Source organism: Oncorhynchus clarkii, unplaced genomic scaffold (genome assembly GCF_045791955.1).
Source record: "Oncorhynchus clarkii lewisi isolate Uvic-CL-2024 unplaced genomic scaffold, UVic_Ocla_1.0 unplaced_contig_14070_pilon_pilon, whole genome shotgun sequence".
Lineage (NCBI taxonomy): Eukaryota > Metazoa > Chordata > Actinopteri > Salmoniformes > Salmonidae > Oncorhynchus > Oncorhynchus clarkii.
Window position 1 is genome coordinate 122,863 of NW_027258094.1, and position 19,592 is coordinate 142,454.

At 48.0% G+C, this 19,592-nt stretch overlaps 1 protein-coding gene across 3 annotated transcripts in view; it reads right to left on the bottom strand.

The window, feature by feature from the left end:
• Nucleotides 1-19,311, bottom strand: part of LOC139395358 (neurocalcin-delta A) — a 75,024-nt gene extending 55,713 nt beyond the window's left edge. The window contains exon 1 of one of the 3 annotated variants that reach the window (XM_071142925.1): nucleotides 19,177-19,311. The gene's annotated coding sequence lies outside the window, so the exon portion shown is untranslated. Of the gene's footprint in view, nucleotides 1-13,285; nucleotides 13,562-19,176 lie in introns of those variants that run through there. The other 2 variants (XM_071142924.1, XM_071142923.1) reach the window with 2 other exon arrangements.
• Between the last annotated feature and the right edge of the window lie 281 nt (nucleotides 19,312-19,592).

Below are 19,592 nucleotides of genomic sequence, written 5' to 3' on the forward strand. Positions count from 1 at the left end.
ACATTCAGACATGTAGCACAGCCAGATAACCCCTCTTCCATATCACCCCCCAAACAACAGCTTGACATTCAGACATGTAGCACAGCCAGATAACCCCTCTTCCATATCACCCCCCAGACAACAGCATTCAGACATGTAGCACAGCCAGAGTCCTCTCTCTGCTGAACAAATAAACCCCTCTTCCATATCACCCCCCAAACAACAGCTGCTTCCACTGATAGTGCTGCAAGGTTCAACTCTGTGAGGCTGCATCCTTATATGTCATTTACTGCATGTATTCTGACCAGGGCCCCACAAGGGCGGCATTCTGGACCGAACCCGCGGCCGCGAAAAAAGCTGCCATTATTTCAGGTCCAATCATGGGAGAGTGTTTTCAGAGAGAGTGGGTGATTCACAGAGTGCCTCTGGTGAACCTCAAAACAACCTAAAATCAGTATTTCCCATAAACCTGTCTTAGTTTCAGCTCAAGTTGAGCTGAAGAGCGGTCAGGGTTGGTGTTGTGAATGTCTTTCTGCGGTGATACAACGCTGGATGCTACCATTAGGAGAGATGGTAAACTGACACCATTAGGAGAGATGGTAAACTGACACCATTAGGAGAGATGGTCAACTGACACCATTAGGAGAGATGGTCAACTGACACCATTAGGAGAGATGGTAAACTGACACCATTAGGAGAGATGGTCAACTGACACCATTAGGAGAGATGGTAAACTGACACCATTAGGAGAGATGGTCAACTGACACCATTAGGAGAGATGGTAAACTGACACCATTAGGAGAGATGGTCAACTGACACCATTAGGAGAGATGGTAAACTGACACCATTAGGAGAGATGGTAAACTGACACCATTAGGAGAGATGATAAACTGACAGCATTAGGAGAGATGGTCAACTGACACCATTAGGAGAGATGGTCAATGTCTTTACATCCAGTCTTAGTACAGCGCCGGACACACAGAGGCGTATCAGAGGGGATCAGTACTCCTCCTCTGGGGACTGTGACTGTCATGTTAAACTAAACTGGAGAAGAAAGCATGTGTAACCACAGCACAACAGCAGAACCTGGCTCCCTGTAGAGGAAAGGCTGTGTAACCACAGCACAACAGCATAACCTGGCTCCCTGTAGAGGAAAGGCTGTGTAACCACAGCACAACAGCAGAACCTGGCTCCCTGTAGAGGAAAGGCTGTGTAACCACAGCACAACCCGAGACAGAGATGCATTTCCTGACAAAATGTTTTTTTTTATTTTTTAAATGAATCAATTAGAGTGTAATTTCCCCAAATTTGAAACCCTTCCTCAAGGTTTCAAAGACCTTGATGAATGAAGATAGGATACCCGTCCTGTTGGGGGAGGACACACAGAGCTGTGGGTTGGCAGAGCACTACATAGCTGACTGTCATAAGATGGACAGTGTCTGACAGACCAACCATGTCCTCTATGTGGGTTGGCAGAGCACTACATTGCTGCCTGCTATAGGATGAGGAACAGTGTCTGACAGACCATTGCTGCCTGCCATAGGATGAGGGACAGTGTCTGACAGACCATTGCTGCCTGCCATAGGATGAGGGACAGTGTCTGACAGACCATTGCTGCCTACCATAGGATGAGGGACAGTGTCTGACAGACCATTGCTGCCTGCCATAGGATGAGGGACAGTGTCTGACAGACCATTGCTGCCTGCCATAGGATGAGGGACAGTGTCTGACAGACCATTGCTGCCTGCCATAGGATGAGGGACAGTGTCTGACAGACCATTGCTGACTGCCATAGGATGAGGGACAGTGTCTGACAGACCATTGCTGCCTGCCATAGGATGAGGGACAGTGTCTGACAGACCATTGCTGACTGCCATAGGATGAGGGACAGTGTCTGACAGACCATTGCTGCCTGTCATAGGATGAGGGACAGTGTCTGACAGACCATTGCTGCCTGTCATAGGATGAGGGACAGTGTCTGACAGACCAACCATGTCCTCTATGTGGGTTGGCAGAGCACTACATTGCTGCCTGCCATAGGATGAGGGACAGTGTCTGACATACCATTGCTGCCTGTCATAGGATGAGGGACAGTGTCTGACAGACCAACCATGTCCTCTATGTGGGTTGGCAGAGCACTACATTGCTGCCTGCTATAGGATGAGGGACAGTGTCTGACAGACCAACCATGTCCTCTATGTGGGTTGGCAGAGCACTACATTGCTGCCTGCTATAGGATGAGGGACAGTGTCTGACAGACCAACCATGTCCTCTATGTGGGTTGGCAGAGCACTACATTGCTGCCTGTCATAGGATGAGGAACAGTGTCTGACAGACCAACCATGTCCTCTATGTGGGTTGGCAGAGCACTACAGTGTCTGATAGACCAACCATGTCCTCTGTGTGGGTTGGCAGAGCACTACAGTGTCTGACAGACCAACCATGTCCTCTGTGTGGGTTGGCAGAGCACTACAGTGTCTGACAGACCAACCATGTCCTCTGTGTGGGTTGGCAGAGCACTACAGTGTCTGACAGACCAACCATGTCCTCTGTGTGGGTTGGCAGAGCACTACAGTGTCTGACAGACCAACCATGTCCTCTGTGTGGGTTGGCAGAGCACTACAGTGTCTGACAGACCAACCATGTCCTCTGTGTGGGTTGGCAGAGCACTACAGTGTCTGACAGACCAACCATGTCCTCTGTGTGGGTTGGCAGAGCACTACAGTGTCTGACAGACCAACCATGTCCTCTGTGTGGGTTGGCAGAGCACTACAGTGTCTGACAGACCAACCATGTCCTCTGTGTGGGTTGGCAGAGCACTACAGTGTCTGACAGACCAACCATGTCCTCTGTGTGGGTTGGCAGAGCACTACAGTGTCTGACAGACCAACCATGTCCTCTGTGTGGGTTGGCAGAGCACTAAAGTGTCTGACAGACCAACCATGTCCTCTGTGTGGGTTGGCAGAGCACTACAGTGTCTGACAGACCAACCATGTCCTCTGTAGCCACCCTTTGTCTTGACGACAGCTTTGACGACAGCTTTGCACACTCTTGGCGTTCTCTCAACCAGCTTCATGAGGTAGTCACCTGCATTTCAATTAACAGGTGTGCCTTGTTAAAATGTTATTTGTGGAATTTCTTCCCTTAATGCGTTTGAGCAAATCAGTTGTGTTGTGACAAGGTAGGGGTGGTATACAGAAGATGGCCCTGTTTGGTAAAAGACCAAGTCCATATTAGGGCAAGAACAACTCAAATAAGCAAAGAGAAACGACAGGCCAGCATTACTTTAAGACACGAAGGTCAGTCAATGCGGAGAACTTTGAAAGTTTGTCCAAGTGCAGTCACAAAAACCATCAAGCGCTGTGATGAAATTCGCTCTCATGAGGACCGCCACAGGAATGGAAGACCCAGAGTGACCTCTGCTGCAGAGGATAAGTTCATTAGAGTTAACTGGCTCTCACGAGGACCGCCACAGGAAAGGAAGACCCAGAGTTACCTCTGCTGCAGAGGATAAGTTCATTAGAGTTAACTGGCTCTCATGAGGACCGCCACAGGAAAGGAAGACCCAGAGTTACCTCTGCTGCAGAGGATAAGTTCATTAGAGTTAACTGGCTCTCATGAGGACCGCCACAGGAAAGGAAGACCCAGAGTTACCTCTGCTGCAGAGGATAAGTTCATTAGAGTTAACTGTCTCTCATGAGGACCACCCCATTAAAGGAAGACCCAGAGTTACCTCTGCTGCAGAGGATAAGTTCATTAGAGTTACCTGGCTCTCATGAGGACCGCCACAGGAAAGGAAGACCCAGAGTTACCTCTGCTGCAGAGGATAAGTTCATTAGAGTTAACTGGCTCTCACGAGGACTGCTACAGGAAAGGAAGACCCAGAGTTACCTCTGCTGCAGAGGATAAGCTCATTAGAGTTAACTGCACATCAGAGTTCAAGTAACAGACACATCTCAACATCAACTGTTCAGAGGAGACTGTGTGAATCAGGCCTTCATTGTTGAATTGCTGCAAAGAAACCACTGCTAAAGGACATCAATAAGAAGAGACTTGCTTGGGCCAAGAAACACGAGCAACTGACATTATACCGGTGGAAATCTGTCCTTTGGCCAAATTTGATATGTTTGGTTCCAACCGCTGTGTCTTTGTGAGACGCAGAGTAGGTGGACGGATGATCTCTGCATGTGTGGTTCCAACCGTGAAGCATGGAGGTGGTGGTGTGATGGTTTGGGGGTGTTTTGCTGATGACACTGGGATTTATTTAGAATTCAAGGCACACTTAACCAGCATGGCTAAAACAGCGATATGTCATCCCATCTAGTTTGAGCTTAGTGGGACGATCATTTGTTTTTCAACAGGACAATGATCCAACACACCTCCAGGCTGTGTAAGGACTATTTGACCAAGAAGGAGAGTGATGGAGTGCTGCATCAGATGACCTGGCCTCCACAATCACCCGACTTCAACCCAAACCATCTCAATTGGGTTGAGTTGGACCGCAGCGTGAAGGAAAAGCAGCCAACAAGTGCTCAGCGAATGTGGGAACTCCCTTCAAGACTGTTGGAAAAGCATTCCAGGTTAAGCCTGGTTGAGAGAACGCCAAGAGTGTGCAAAGCTGACATCAAGGCAAAGGGTGGCTCCTTTGAAGAATCTCAAGTATAAACAGATATTTTTGAATTGTTGAACTTTTTTGGTTACTACATGTGTTATTTCATAGTTTTGATGTCTTTACTATTATTCTACAACGTAGAAAATAGTGAAAATAAAGAAAAACCCTTGAATGGTGTGCCAATAAAGTTAATTGAATGGAACTTAATTCAATTGAGTGACAGACAGAGAGACAGAGATAAAAAAAAAAAAACATTTACCTTTATTTAACAAGGCAAGTCAGTTAAGGACAAATTCTTATTTTCAATGACGGCCTAGGAACAGTGGGGTAACTAACTGGTCTAGGAACAGTGGGTTAACTAACTGGTCTAGGAACAGTGGGTTAACTGGTCTAGGAACAGTGGGTTAACTGGTCTAGGAACAGTGGGTTAACTGGTCTAGGAACAGTGGGGTTAACTGGTCTAGGAACAGTGGGTTAACTGGTCTAGGAACAGTGGGTTAACTGCCTTGTTCAGGGGCAGAACAACAGATTTTTACCTTGTCAGCTCGGGGATTTGATCTAGCAACCTTTCGGTTACAAGTCCAACGCTCTAACCACTAGGCTACCTGCCGCCCCAGATACAGAGAGAGATACATACAGAGAAAGAGATGCATACAGAGAGACTGAGATAGAGAGAGATCAATCTCCAAGTTAACCCCTCTGCTTCTCCCTCCAAATGGCCTTTTCATGCCCGTGCAGAGACAGAGATACATACAGAGAGACAGAGATACAGACAGACAGAGATACATACAGAGAGACAGATAGAGAGAGATCAATCTCCAAGTTAACCCCTTTGCTTCTCCCTCCAAAGGGCCTCTTCATGCCTGTGCAGAGACAGAGAGCTTGTATTTCCACAGCCCGGTTTCACAACAGGAAGAGGCTCCGTTGTGACTGCAGTGAGTGGCCCGTTTCAAATCGACACATTTGGAGCTGGTTAAACTGGAGTGAAAGAGATGAACCGACCAGAAGTGTCACTTGTTTCTCCCCTCGTTAGTCAACCGTTGTTTACTGTCCATCTAAGTAACCCTCTTTAAAAACGTATTGTGGGAAACAAACACTTCAATGAGGTGAGCTCACACGTTCCTGTGTCGTCCAGACAGCGACACACAGACAGCTGGACCACTGTCATCATCACGAACGTGCATTACCCATAGAGAAACAGCAGCGTTACATTCCACTGGGAGATGAGGGCTTTTAGCTGAGGATTATCATCATTATCATCTCAAACTACCTAAACATCATCTCAGAGGATTAGCATCATTATCATCTCAAACTACTTCAATATCATCTCAGAGGATTACCATCATTATCATCTCAAACTACCTCAATATCATCTCAGAGGAGTATCATCATTATCATCTCAAACTACCTAAACATCATCTCAGAGGATTAGACCCCAGGTCAACAGTCTACATCATAAACTACCTCAATATCATAGAGGAGGATTAGACCCCAGGTCAACAGTCTACATCATAAACTACCTCAATATCATAGAGGAGGATTAGACCCCAGGTCACCAGTCTACATCCTAAACTACCTCAATATCATAGAGGAATGGACCCAGCTCATCAGTCTATATCCTAAACTACCTCACCAGAGTAATGGACCCAGCTCATCAGTCTACATCCTAAACTACCTCATCAGAGTAATGGACCCAGCTCATCAGTCTACATCCTAAACTACCTCATCAGAGTAATGGACCCAGCTCATCAGTCTACATCCTAAACTACCTCATCAGAGTAATGGACCCAGTTCATCAGTCTATATCCTAAACTACCTAATCATCAGAGTAATGGACCCAGCTCATCAGTCTACATCCTAAACTACCTCATCAGAGTAATGGACCCAGTTCATCAGTCTACATCCTAAACTACCTCATCAGAGTAATGGACCCAGCTCATCAGTCTACATCCTAAACTACCTCATCATCAGAGTAATGGACCCAGCTCATCAGTCTACATCCTAAACTACCTCATCAGAGTAATGGACCCAGCTCATCAGTCTACATCCTAAACTACCTCATCATAGAGGAATGGACCCAGTCTACATCCTAAACTACATCATCATCAGAGTAATGGACCCAGCTCATCAGTCTACATCCTAAACTACCTCAGAGTAATGGACCCAGTTCATCAGTCTACATCCTAAACTACCTCATCATCAGAGTAATGGACCCAGCTCATCAGTCTACATCGTAAACTACCTCATCAGAGTAATGGACCCAGCTCATCAGTCTACATCCTAAACTACCTCATCAGAGTAATGGACCCAGTTCATCAGTCTATATCCTAAACTACCTCATCATCAGAGTAATGGACCCAGCTCATCAGTCTACATCCTAAACTACCTCATCAGAGTAATGGACCCAGTTCATCAGTCTACATCCTAAACTACCTCATCAGAGTAATGGACCCAGCTCATCAGTATATATCCTAAACTACCTCATCAGAGTAATGGACCCAGTTCATCAGTATATATCCTAAACTACCTCATCAGAGTAATGGACCCAGTTCATCAGTCTATATCCTAAACTACCTCAATATCATCTCTGAGGATTAGACCCCAGGTCACCAGTCTACATCCTAAACTACCTCAACATCATCTCAGAGGAATAGACCCCAGGTCAACAGTCTACATCCTAAACTACCTCAATATCATCTCAGAGGATTAGACCCCAGGTCAACAGTCTACATCCTAAACTACCTCAATATCATCTCAGAGGATTAGACCCCAGGTCAACAGTCTACATCCTAAACTACCTCAATATCATCTCAGAGGATTAGACCCCAGGTCACCAGTCTACATCCTAAACTACCTCAACATCATAGAGGAGGATTAGACCCCAGGTCACCAGTCTACATCCTAAACTACCTCAACATCATAGAGGAATGGACCCAGCTCATCAGTCTACATCCTAAACTACCTCATCATCAGAGTAATGGACCCAGCTCATCAGTCTACATCCTAAACTACCTCATCATCAGAGTAATGGACCCAGCTCATCAGTCTACATCCTAAACTACCTCAACATCATAGAGGAGGATTAGACCCCAGGTCAACAGTCTACATCCTAAACTACCTCAACATCATAGAGGAATGGACCCAGCTCATCAGTCTACATCCTTAACTACCTCATCAGAGGAATGGACCCAGCTCATCAGTCTACATCCTAAACTACCTCATCATCAGAGTAATGGTCCCAGCTCATCAGTCTACATCCTAAACTACCTCATCATCAGAGTAATGGACCCAGTTCATCAGTCTACATCCTAAACTACCTCATCATCAGAGTAATGGACCCAGTCTACATCCTAAACTACCTCATCATCAGAGTAATGGACCCAGTTCATCAGTCTATATCCTAAACTACCTCATCATCAGAGTAATGGACCCAGGTCATTAGTCTACATCCTAAACTACCTCAATATCATAGAGGAGGATTAGACCCCAGGTCAACAGTCTACATCCTAAACTACCTCAATATCATAGAGGAGGATTAGACCCCAGGTCAACAGTCTACATCCTAAACTACCTCAACATCATAGAGGAGGATTAGACCCCAGGTCAACAGTCTACATCCTAAACTACCTCAATATCATCTCAGAGGAATAGACCCCAGGTCAACAGTCTACATCCTCAACTACCTCAACATCATCTCAGAGGATTAGACCACAGGTCAACAGTCTACATCCTAAACTACCTCATCATAGAGGAATGGACCCAGCTCATCAGTCTACATCCTAAACTACCTCATCATCATAGAGGAATGGACCCAGCTCATCAGTCTACATCCTAAACTACCTCAACATCATAGAGGAATGGACCCAGCTCATCAGTCTACATCCTAAATGACCTCAATATCATCTCAGAGGATTAGACCCCAGGTCAACAGTCTACATCCTAAACTACCTCAACATCATAGAGGAATGGACCCAGCTCATCAGTCTACATCCTAAACTACCTCATCATCAGAGTAATGGACCCAGTTCATCAGTCTACATTCTAAACTACCTCATCATAGAGGAATGGACCCAGTCTACATCCTAAACTACCTCATCATCAGAGTAATGGACCCAGCTCATCAGTCTACATCCTAAACTACCTCATCAGAGTAATGGACCCAGTCTACATCCTAAACTACCTCATCATCATAGAGGAATGGACCCAGCTCATCAGTCTACATCCTAAACTACCTCATCATCATAGAGGAATGGACCCAGCTCATCAGTCTACATCCTAAACTACCTCATCATCATAGAGGAATGGACCCAGCTCATCAGTCTACATCCTAAACTACCTCATCAGAGTAATGGACCCAGTTCATCAGTCTACATCCTAAACTACCTCATCATCAGAGTAATGGACCCAGCTCATCAGTCTACATCCTAAACTACCTCATCATCAGAGTAATGGACCCAGTTCATCAGTCTACATCCAAAACTACATCATCAGAGTAATGGACCCAGTCTATATCCTAAACTACCTCATCAGAGTAATGGACCCAGCTCATCAGTCTACATCCTAAACTACCTCATCATCAGAGTAATGGACCCAGCTCATCAGTCTACATCCAAAACTACATCATCAGAGTAATGGACCCAGTCTGTATCCTAAACTACCTCATCAGAGTAATGGACCCTGCTCATCAGTCTACATCCTAAACTACCTCATCATCATAGAGGAATGGACCCAGCTCATCAGTCTACATCCTAAACTACCTCATCATCATAGAGGAATGGACCCAGCTCATCAGTCTACATCCTAAACTACCTCATCGTCATAGAGGAATGGACCCAGCTCATCAGTCTACATCCTAAACTACCTCATCATCATAGAGGAATGGACCCAGCTCATCAGTCTACATCCTAAACTACCTCATCATCATAGAGGAATGGACCCAGCTCATCAGTCTACATCCTAAACTACCTCATCATCATAGAGGAATGGACCCAGCTCATCAGTCTACATCCTAATCTACCTCATCGTCAGAGTAATGGACCCAGCTCATCAGTCTATATCCTAAACTACCTCATCAGAGTAATGGTCCCAGCTCATCAGTCTACATCCTAAACTACCTCATCATCAGAGTAATGGACCCAGTCTACATCCTAAACTACCTCATCATCAGAGTAATGGACCCAGCTCATCAGTCTATATCCTAAACTACCTCATCAGAGTAATGGACCCAGTTCATCAGTCTACATCCAAAACTACATCATCAGAGTAATGGACCCAGCTCATCAGTCTACATCCAAAACTACATCATCAGAGTAATGGACCCAGTTCATCAGTCTACATCCAAAACTACATCATCAGAGTAATGGACCCAGCTCATCAGTCTACATCCTAAACTACCTCATCATAGAGGAATGGACCCAGCTCATCAGTCTACATCCTAAACTACCTCATCATAGAGGAATGGACCCAGCTCATCAGTCTACATCCTAAACTACCTCATCATCAGAGTAATGGACCCAGCTCATCAGTCTACATCCTAAACTACCTCATCATCAGAGTAATGGACCCAGCTCATCAGTCTACATCCTAAACTACCTCATCATCAGAGTAATGGACCCAGCTCATCAGTCTACATCCTAAACTGCTGTATTAAGTTGACTACAACAGAGAGGGAGAACAAGAGGAAAATATAAAGCGAGGGAGAAGAGAACATGTCGTGTCTGTAGAGGAGATATGTAACCCCCCCCCCTCTTTATCTCTTGTCCCTACAGGCTGTTGGATTCTCCCTCCCTCTCTCTCTAACCCCAGCCCCATATCGTGTCTGTAGAGGAGATATGTAACCCCCGCCCCTCTTTATCTCTGGTCCTTACAGGCTGTTGGATTCTCCCTCCCTCTCTCTCTAACCCCAGCCCCATATCGTGTCTGTAGAGGAGATATGTAACCCCCCCCCCCCCCTCTTTATCTCTGGTCCCCACAGGCTGTTGGATTCTCTCCCTCCCTCCCTCTCTTCCTCCACACACCCACTTAAAACCCCATTCCCTCCTCTGAGGCAGCTGCTTGCCCCCTGTACTCCCCCCTCTAACCGCAGCCCTCCAGCCCCAACCTCAATCCCTCCAGCCCCAACCTCAATCCCTCCAGCCCCAACCTCAATCCCTCCAGCCCCAACCTCAATCCCTCCAGCCCCAACCTCAATCCCTGCAGCCCCAACCTCAATCCCTGCAGCCCCAACCTCAATCCCTCCAGCCCCAACCTCAATCCCTCCAGCCCCAACCTCAATCCCTCCAGCACCAACCTCAATCCCTGCAGCCCCAACCTCAATCCCTCCAGCCCACTGACATTAGAAGGCTTCGGGAGCCGCATGGAGCTTGAAATGACTCCAGGAGCATTACTCCTACACCACAGTCCTCCAGGAGCATTACTCCTACACCACAGTCCTCCGGGAGCATTACTCCTACACCACAGTCCTCCGGGAGCATTACTCCTACACCACAGTCCTCCGGGAGCATTACTCCTACACCACAGTCCTCCGGGAGCATTACTCCTACACCACAGTCCTCCGGGAGCATTACTCCTACACCACAGTCCTCCGGGAGCATTACTCCTACACCACAGTCCTCCGGGAGCATTACTCCTACACCACAGTCCTCCGGGAGCATTACTCCTACACCACAGTCCTCCGGGAGCCTTACTCCTACACCACAGTCCTCCGGGAGCATTACTCCTACACCACAGTCCTCCAGGAGCATTACTCCTACACCACAGTCCTCCAGGAGCATTACTTCTACACCACAGTCCTCCAGGAGCATTTACTCCTACACCACAGTCCTCCAGGAGCATTACTCCTACACCACAGTCCTCCAGGAGCATTACTCCTACACCACAGTCCTCCAGGAGCATTACTCCTACACCACAGTCCTCCAGGAGCATTACTCCTACACCACAGTCCTCCAGGAGCATTACTCCTACACTACAGTCCTCCAGGAGCATTACTCATACACCACAGCATTTTACTCATACACCACAGCATTACACTCCTACATTACTTCTAACCCTAACCCCCTCTCTCCAACAGTATTCTAACCCCCTCTAACCAACAGTATTCTAACCCCCTCTAACCAACAGTATTCTAACCCCCTCTATCCAACAGTATTCTAACCCCCTCTATCCAACAGTATTCTAACCTCTTTCTATCCAACAGTATTCTAACCCCCTCTAACCAACAGTATTCTAACCCCCTCTATCCAACAGTATTCTAACCCTAACCCCCTCTCTCCAACAGTATTCTAACCCCCTCTATCCAACAGTATTCTAACCCCCTCTATCCAACATTATTCTAACCCCCTCTATCCAACATTATTCTAACCCCCTCTATCCAACAGTATTCTAACCCCCTCTATCCAACAGTATTCTAACCCCCTCTCTCCAACAGTATTCTAACCCCCTCTATCCAACAGTAATCTAATCCCCTCTATCCAACAGTATTCTAACCCCCTCTAACCAACAGTATTCTAACACCCTCTAACAGTATTCTAACCTCCCTCGAACCAACAGTATTCTAACCCCCTCTAACCAACAGTATTCTAACCCCCTCTAACCAACAGTATTCTAACCCCCTCTATCCAACAGTATTCTAACCCCCTCTATCCAACAGTATTCTAACCCCCTCTATCCAACATTATTCTAACCCCCTCTATCCAACATTATTCTAACCCCCTCTATCCAACAGTATTCTAACCCCCTCTCTCCAACAGTATTCTAACCCCCTCTATCCAACAGTAATCTAATCCCCTCTATCCAACAGTATTCTAACCCCCTCTAACCAACAGTATTCTAACACCCTCTAACAGTATTCTAACCTCCCTCGAACCAACAGTATTCTAACCCCCTCTAACCAACAGTATTCTAACCCCCTCTAACCAACAGTATTCTAACCCCCTCTATCCAACAGTATTCTAACCCCCTCTATCCAACAGTATTCTAACCCCCTCTAACCAACAGTATTCTAATCCCCTCTAACCAACAGTATTCTAACCCTAACCCCCTCTATCCAACAGTATTCTAACCCCCTCTAACCAACAGTATTCTAATCCCCTCTAACCAACAGTATTCTACAACCCTCTAACAGTATTCTAACCCCCTCTAACAGTATTCTAACCCCCTCTAACAGTATTCTAACCCCCTCTAACAGTATTCTAATCCCCTCTATCCAACAGTATTCTACAACCCTCTAACCAACAGTACTCTAACCCCCTCTAACAGTACTCTAACCCCCTCTAACAGTATTCTAACCCCCTCTAACAGTATTCTAACCCCCTCTAACAGTATTCTAACCCCCTCTAACAGTATTCTAACCCCCTCTATCCAACAGTATTCTACAACCCTCTAACCAACAGTACTCTAACCCCCTCTAACAGTATTCTAACCCCCTCTAACAGTATTCTAACCCCCTCTAACAGTATTCTAACTCCTCAGTCTCTGGACTCATGGGAAAGTAACATTTCATAACCCTTCACAGTTCCTTACTCAAACCAACACAATGCAAATGTTCTGCCGCCTGTTGCCTGTGGTCAATCCTGCAGCTCTCACAACATTGCAAAAGCCATAAGAGAAGCGCGTGTTGCCGAGATTAAAATAATATAGCAAATCATTTAAACAGAAACAACCGGTTTCACAAAAAGACGAGACCAGAGATCTTACCTCACCTGGTGTGTAGTAACGTAGGTCTGTTAACAGTCCATAATCCAACAGGTCCTATGTTTGCAGAGTGTCAGCTACAGGCAGCAGTGACAACAGGAGAGGATCTAGCTGACAGAACAGAGAAAGAGGCTCGACTAGACACCAGGCAGAAGTGACAACAACTAGCGACTTCCCAACACCCAAGAAGAAGAAGAGACTCTCTCACAAGCCCCCACAGCTGCTAACTGAAATGTCTGAGCAAAGCTGTTCACCCAAACTCTGCCTCCTCTCCTCTCTGACGTCAAACCCCCGGTGGGGTCACATGACACGGTTCTATGAAAGGCGTTGCCCTGGTAACAGTAGAACACAGGGAGGGGCGGGAGCTACTGCTGAAAGCGTTTTCAATAGGTCGTCTATAACACAGCAGCAGCCAGGGCTGGGAAATACACTCTACAAGTCTTGTCAGCAGCACAGAGAGACGACAGACACGTGTTAACATCAACCCTGCAGAGTTTCAAAGGTCTCCTTTTAAACTGGACAACAGAGCTGAGTCACCTGGAAAAAGAGGGAAGGGGGTTTGGGTTTAGGTCACTCCATTTTCCATACTACATGCAGTCTGATCTTCTCGGCTAACTACTGAAGCACACGCAGTCTGATCTTCTCGGCTAACTACTGAACCACACGCAGTCTGATCTTCTCGGCTAACTACTGAACCACACGCAGTCTGATCTTCTCGGCTGAAGCACACGCACTACTGAAGCACACGCAGTCTGATCTTCTCGGCTAACTACTGAACCACACGCAGTCTGATCTTCTCGGCTAACTACTGAACCACACGCAGTCTGATCTTCTCGGCTAACTACTGAACCACACGCAGTCTGATCTTCTCGGCTAACTACTGAACCACACGCAGTCTGATCTTCTCGGCTAACTACTGAAGCACACGCAGTCTGATCTTCTCGGCTAACTACTGAACCACACGCAGTCTGATCTTCTCGGCTAACTACTGAACCACACGCAGTCTGATCTTCTCAGCTAACTACTGAACCACACGCAGTCTGATCTTCTCGGCTAACTACTGAACCACACGCAGTCTGATCTTCTCAGCTAACTACTGAACCACACGCAGTCTGATCTTCTAGGCTAACTACTGGTGAGGGGTCGGGACATGCCTGAACTACAGACCCAACACTGTTCATGTAGAGATACTGCTGCCAGACACTGGTCTGGTCCTGGGACATGCCTGAACTACAGCCCAACACTGTTCATGTAGAGGTACTGCTGCCAGACACTGGTCTGGTCCTGGGACATGCCTGAACTACAGCCCAACACTGTTCATGTAGAGGTACTGCTGCCAGACACTGGTCTGGTCCTGGGACATGCCTGAACTACAGCCCAACACTGTTCATGTAGAGGTACTGCTGCCAGACACTGGTCTGGTCCTGGGACATGCCTGAACTACAGCCCAACACTGTTCATGTAGAGGTACTGCTGCCAGACACTGGTCTGGTCCTGGGACATGCCTGAACTACAGCCCAACACTGTTCATGTAGAGGTACTGCTGCCAGACACTGGTCTGGTCCTGGGACATGCCTGAACTACAGCCCAACACTGTTCATGTAGAGGTACTGCTGCCAGACACTGGTCTGGTCCTGGGACATGCCTGAACTACAGCCCAACACTGTTCATGTAGAGGTACTGCTGCCAGACACTGGTCTGGTCCTGGGACATGCCTGAACTACAGCCCAACACTGTTCATGTAGAGGTACTGCTGCCAGACACTGGTCTGGTCCTGGGACATGCCTGAACTACAGCCCAACACTGTTCATGTAGAGGTACTGCTGCCAGACACTGGTCTGGTCCTGGGACATGCCTGAACTACAGCCCAACACTGTTCATGTAGAGGTACTGCTGCCAGACACTGGTCTGGTCCTGGGACATGCCTGAACTACAGCCCAACACTGTTCATGTAGAGGTACTGCTGCCAGACACTGGTCTGGTCCTGGGACATGCCTGAACTACAGCCCAACACTGTTCATGTAGAGGTACTGCTGCCAGACACTGGTCTGGTCCTGGGACATGCCTGAACTACAGCCCAACACTGTTCATGTAGAGGTACTGCTGCCAGACACTGGTCTGGTCCTGGGACATGCCTGAACTACAGCCCAACACTGTTCATGTAGAGGTACTGCTGCCAGACACTGGTCTGGTCCTGGGACATGCCTGAACTACAGCCCAACACTGTTCATGTAGAGGTACTGCTGCCAGACACTGGTCTGGTCCTGGGACAGCTACATGTTGTCTACCCCAGACAGCTACATGTTGGTGTTGTCTACCCCAGACAGCTACATGTTGTCTACCCCAGACAGCTACATGTTGTCTACCCCAGACAGCTACATGTTGGTGTTGTCTACCCCAGACAGCTACATGTTGGTGTTGTCTACCCCAGACAGCTACATGTTGGTGTTGTCTACCCCAGACAGCTACATGTTGGTGTTGTCTACCCCAGACAGATACATGTTGGTGTTGTCTACCCCAGACAGCTACATGTTGGTGTTGTCTACCCCAGACAGCTACATGTTGGTGTTGTCTACCCCAGACAGCTACATGTTGGTGTTGTCTACCCCAGACAGCTACATGTTGGTGTTGTCTACACCAGACAGCTACATGTTGGTGTTGTCTACCCCAGACAGCTACATGTTGGTGTTGTCTACCCCAGACAGCTACATGTTGGTGTTGTCTACCCCAGACAGCTACATGTTGGTGTTGTCTACCCCAGACAGCTACATGTTGGTGTTGTCTACCCCAGACAGCTACATGTTGGTGTTGTCTACCCCAGACAGCTACATGTTGGTGTTGTCTACCCCAGACAGCTACATGTTGGTGTTGTCTACCCCAGACAGCTACATGTTGGTGTTGTCTACCCCAGACAGCTACATGTTGGTGTTGTCTACCCCAGACAGATACATGTTGGTGTTGTCTACCCCAGACAGCTACATGTTGGTGTTGTCTACCCCAGACAGCTACATGTTGGTGTTGTCTAACCCAGACAGCTACATGTTGGTGTTGTCTACCCCAGACAGATACATGTTGGTGTTGTCTACCCCAGACAGCTACATGTTGGTGTTGTCTACCCCAGACAGCTACATGTTGGTGTTGTCTACCCCAGACAGCTACATGTTGGTGTTGTCTACCCCAGACAGCTACATGTTGGTGTTGTCTACCCCAGACAGCTACATGTTGGTGTTGTCTACCCCAGACAGCTACATGTTGGTGTTGTCTAACCCAGACAGCTACATGTTGGTGTTGTCTACCCCAGACAGCTACATGTTGGTGTTGTCTACCCCAGACAGCTACATGTTGGTGTTGTCTACCCCAGACAGCTACATGTTGGTGTTGTCTACCCCAGACAGCTACATGTTGGTGTTGTCTACCCCAGACAGCTACATGTTGGTGTTGTCTACCCCAGACAGCTACATGTTGGTGTTGTCTACCCCAGACAGCTACATGTTGGTGTTGTCTACCCCAGACAGCTACATGTTGGTGTTGTCTACCCCAGACAGATACATGTTGGTGTTGTCTACCCCAGACAGCTACATGTTGGTGTTGTCTACCCCAGACAGCTACATGTTGGTGTTGTCTACCCCAGACAGCTACATGTTGGTGTTGTCTACCCCAGACAGCTACATGTTGGTGTTGTCTACCCCAGACAGCTACATGTTGGTGTTGTCTACCCCAGACAGCTACATGTTGGTGTTGTCTACCCCAGACAGCTACATGTTGGTGTTGTCTACCCCAGACAGCTACATGTTGGTGTTGTCTACCCCAGACAGCTACATGTTGGTGTTGTCTACCCCAGACAGCTACATGTTGGTGTTGTCTACCCCAGACAGCTACATGTTGGTGGTGTCTACCCCAGACAGCTACATGTTGGTGTTGTCTACCCCAGACAGCTACATGTTGGTGTTGTCTACCCCAGACAGCTACATGTTGGTGTTGTCTACCCCAGACAGCTACATGTTGGTGTTGTCTACCCCAGACAGATACATGTTGGTGTTGTCTACCCCAGACAGCTACATGTTGTCTACCCCAGACAGCTACATGTTGGTGTTGTCTACCCCAGACAGCTACATGTTGGTGTTGTCTACCCCAGACAGATACATGTTGGTGTTGTCTACCCCAGACAGCTACATGTTGGTGTTGTCTACCCCAGACAGATACATGTTGGTGTTGTCTACCCCAGACAGATACATGTTGTCTACCCCAGACAGCTACATGTTGGTGTTGTCTACCCCAGACAGATACATGTTGGTGTTGTCTACCCCAGACAGCTACATGTTGGTGTTGTCTACCCCAGACAGCTACATGTTGTCTACCCCAGACAGATACATGTTGGTGTTGTCTACCCCAGACAGATACATGTTGGTGTTGTCTACCCCAGACAGATACATGTTGGTGTTGTCTACCCCAGACAGCTACATGTTGGTGTTGTCTACCCCAGACAGCTACATGTTACCCCAGACAGATACATGTTGGTGATGTCTACCCCAGACAGCTACATGTTGGTGTTGTCTACCCCAGACAGCTACATGTTGGTGTTGTCTACCCCAGACAGCTACATGTTGTCTACCCCAGACAGCTACATGTTGGTGTTGTCTACCCCAGACAGCTACATGTTGGTGTTGTCTACCCCAGACAGATACATGTTGGTGTTGTCTACCCCAGACAGCTACGTGTTGTCTAACCCAGACAGCTACATGTTGGTGTTGTCTACCCCAGACAGCTACATGTTGGTGTTGTCTACCCCAGACAGCTACATGTTGGTGTTGTCTACCCCAGACAGATACATGTTGGTGTTGTCTACCCCAGACAGATACATGTTGGTGTTGTCTACAGACGGCTACAGACAGCTACATGTTGGTGTTGTCTACCCCAGACAGATACATGTTGGTGTTGTCTACCCCAGACGGCTACATGTTGGTGTTTTTCTACCCCAGACGGCTACATGTTGGTGTTGTCTACCCCAGACGGCTACATGTTGGTGTTGTCTACCCCAGACAGCTACATGTTGGTGTTGCTTACCCAGACAGCTACATGTTGGTGTTGTCTACCCCAGACGGCTACATGTTGGTGTTGTCTACCCCAGACAGATACATGTTGGTGTTGTCTACCCAGACAGCTACATGTTGGTGTTGTCTACCCCAGACGGCTACATGTTGGTGTTGTCTACCCCAGACAGCTACATGTTGGTGTTGTCTACCCCAGACAGCTACATGTTGGTGTTGTCTACCCCAGACAGCTACATGTTGGTGTTGTCTACCCCAGACAGCTACATGTTGGTGTTGTCTACCCCAGACAGATACATGTTGGTGTTGTCTACCCCAGACAGCTACATGTTGGTGTTGTCTACCCCAGACAGCTACATGTTGGTGTTGTCTACCCCAGACAGCTACATGTTGGTGTTGTCTACCCCAGACAGCTACATGTTGGTGTTGTCTACCCCAGACAGCTACATGTTGGTGTTGTCTACCCCAGACAGATACATGTTGGTGTTGTCTACCCCAGACAGATACATGTTGGTGTTGTCTACCCCAGACAGCTACATGTTGGTGTTGTTGGCTCAGGGGTTTCTGGGACACGCTGCTTTCAAATAATACACAAAACAAAAGAGTGATGGCACTTCAGGCGGGGGATATTTTGGGGTCAACCCCCCTCTCTGTCCCCATCCCCCTACCCAGAGACTGTGTATAGGGACAACTATAGAACCGCTACTTCCATATAAGTGATTTGAATAGAAGAATAGCATCTGTTGGCCTGCTGAATAGAGGGAATGGGGCCAGGGCAGAGGGGTGAGGAAGGAGAGAGAGACAGAGAGAGAAAAAAGGAGGGAAAATGCTTGTTAAAGGCCATACTAGGACAAATGAGAGAGCTTCCTGCTACTCTGCTGGAACAGCTGGACAGAAATAGGAACAGGCAGAGAGGGGCTCCCGGACCAGGCAGAGCGGGGAACCCGGACCAGGCAGAGAGGGGCTCCCGGACCAGGCAGAGCGGGGAACCCGGACCAGGCAGAGAGGGGCTCCCGGACCAGGCAGAGAGGGGCTCCCGGACCAGGCAGAGAGGGGATCCCGGACCAGGCAGAGAGGGGATCCCGGACCAGGCAGAGAGGGGATCCCGGACCAGGCAGAGAGGGGATCCCGGACCAGGCAGAGAGGGATCCCGGACCAGGCAGAGCAGGGGATCCCGGACCAGGCAGAGAGGGGATCCCGGACCAGGCAGAGAGGGGATCCCGGACCAGGCAGAGAGGGGACCCCGGACCAGGCAGAGAGGG